Consider the following 2,691-nt stretch of genomic DNA (forward strand, 5'->3'; position numbering starts at 1 on the left):
TCATTTATGATGAAATCTGAAGGATAGAAGGAAAGGGAAAAGCTGTGGAACATCCCCACACTGGGTCAGGGGCCTGAGGTTGGCAAGCAGCACAGAAACTGCAGTCATCAGCTGAGCCATAGCTGGTGTGGCTCAGTGGATTGAGCACTGGCCTGAGAATGAAAGGTTGCCGGTTCAATTCCCAGCCAGGGCACATGCCTGGGCTGTGGGCCATATCCCCCGTGGGGGGCATCTGAGAAGCAACTGATCAACGTTTCTCTCGCACATTGATGTTTCCCTTTCTCTCCTTCTCCCTTTCTTCCGCTCTAAAAAATAAATAAAATCTTAAAAAAAAAAAGTCATCAACTGAGTCCACAGAGATTTTTAATATCTCATGGACTGCTCACATTGGAACTTCATATTCTCCAGTGGACCTGGAGAACCTGGCAAAGCGGGGTTGTATTCGTGCTTCTCCGTTAAAAAAGGAAAACAAACTGAGGAAGAATGGCAACAGAGCACATGGGTTACATAGAAATTCCAGGATTTTTCTGAGAACATTATGGATAAAATAGGATTTTATGAGCCTGCCTGGGAAGCTAACAATTATTTCTATTAGAAACTGTATTCCAATTTTCAACTGAGGATATCTGGAACGCATCTCCCTTTGTCACAGCTCCGGAAGGATTCCCAGGAATTTCACTTGCCCCTTACTTTGATCTCAGAGATCAAGAACTGTACCCTCTTTAAGGTGAGACTCACAGATAGATGCAGGGAAAAGCCTACCCCAAACACACATGGTGGATGGCAGTAGTGGCTTTTATCTCCATGGAGAAAGGGAATTTTACAGCAATGAGAGTAGGTAGGGTCTCTGGTGCCTGGGTCATAGCCATGTATATCTTCATGAAAAGTAAAAAAGCATAGAAAACATGGAAACATAGCTCAGAGTCCAGGACTTGGTGGGAAAGCATGTAAGCCCTGCAGGTCAGGGTGCCAATGGCTGATTATATCACTGAAGCCAGGACTATGCTCAAAGCCTACCTGGCACAAAATGCAATATTTCCTTTTCTTTTTGTTATGGGGACAAATGGGATGACTTACTGCTTGGGTATACCCTGTGGATTTGTGGCATTGGACAGGGCTATTCTTGGCCAGCACTGGACAGGATGTGTCGGGGGGAGTAGGGACCATTGTTTCTCACTGACTTAATAGTGAACAACATGAGACTCTGATAGCATTAAATCTGTCTTGCACAGACTTTGTTCAGAAAAATCTTAAAAATATCCTGAAACTGGCTAAAAGTTTTTCTATGTCTGTTGCCTAGATGAATTAGTTTTTGTTGGAAAAATATTATTGATATTTAAGCACATAGAAATGGAAGTATTTGGCCTTAGCTAGTGTGATTCAGTGGATTGAGCTCTGGCCTGTGAACCAAAAGGTCCCTGGTTCCATTCCCAGTCAGGGCATGTGCCTGGGTTGCAGGCCAGGTCCCCAGCTGGGGGGCGTGCAGGAGGCCACCTATCGATGTTGCTCACTGATGTTTCTCTCCCTTTCCTTCTCCCTCTCTTCCCTCATCTTTAAAAGTAAATAAATAAAATAAAATAAATAAAAAAAAGAAAGAAAGAAAGAGAAATTAAAAAATAAAAAGAAGTGGAAATATTTGGTGTTATGCAAAACCAGATGGATAACCTCTCTCTCTGTTTACCCCACACTCCTCTTCTCTTTCTCTTCCCCCATTTTCTCCTTTTTGAAAGTCAATTTAATGACTAGATTAAGGGCATCTTTAAATGAATATAAAAATAAGATTCATGCTTAGACAATTTTTCCAGCTGGAACACTCTATTTAAAAGACTCTGTTTTCATGGCCTGCACTGTTTATTTTATATTCAGAGATGTGGGCACATGGGAACCATTTGCAGAAAATATCTTTGTTTGCTTCTATGATTGATATAATACAGAAGCAGAGGGTAGAGGTTCAACAGGCTGCCTTTCTCAAGCCAGATGTATAATCTTTCCTTTTACTACTATTGGCAAGTACATTTATGAGAAAAAAAAGGTGGAAGTTATGTAAAGTAATGAAGAGATAAATCCATCCTGTCTCTGAAAGTGTATGTAACACCCAAGATTTACAGAAATAAGGAAGTTCTTAGTGATCATTTGGAGTAAAATTCTGGTGGAAATGCCCAGGATCATTTCACCTGCTTGCACTGAAAACTAATAATTGATGATAAAAGTGTTGTGCCTTAGTTTATAATCTCAGCACATCTACTACCAATGATTGTTGCAAGAGCCTTCAAACTTATAGCTTGTGTTCAATTTCAATTTATCCTTCCCCAGTCAAACCAGTCTATATTCTGGCACCAGAATGGTCTTTAAAGCTACAAATTTGGCCCTGGCTGGTGTGGCTCAGTGGATTGAATGCCAGCTTGTGAACTAAAAGGTCACCAGTTAGATTCCCGGTCAGGGCACATGCCTGGGTTTGGGGCCAGGTCCCTGTTGGGGGCATGTAAGAGGCAACCAATCAATCTTTCACGCATCAATGTTTTTCTCCCTTCCTCTCTAAAAATGAATAAATAAAATCTTTAAAAAAAAAAAGGCGGATTTCTGGCTCCACCCAGAGATTTGATTCATTAGATTGGGCAAGGCCTAGGAATCTTTATTAAAAGAAACCCCAACAAATTTGGCCATGGCTCACTTAGTCTTAAAATGTTAGAG

Source organism: Furipterus horrens, unplaced genomic scaffold, assembly GCF_987537825.1.
Source record: "Furipterus horrens unplaced genomic scaffold, mFurHor1.1.pri manual_scaffold_4, whole genome shotgun sequence".
Classification (NCBI taxonomy): Eukaryota; Metazoa; Chordata; class Mammalia; order Chiroptera; family Furipteridae; genus Furipterus; species Furipterus horrens.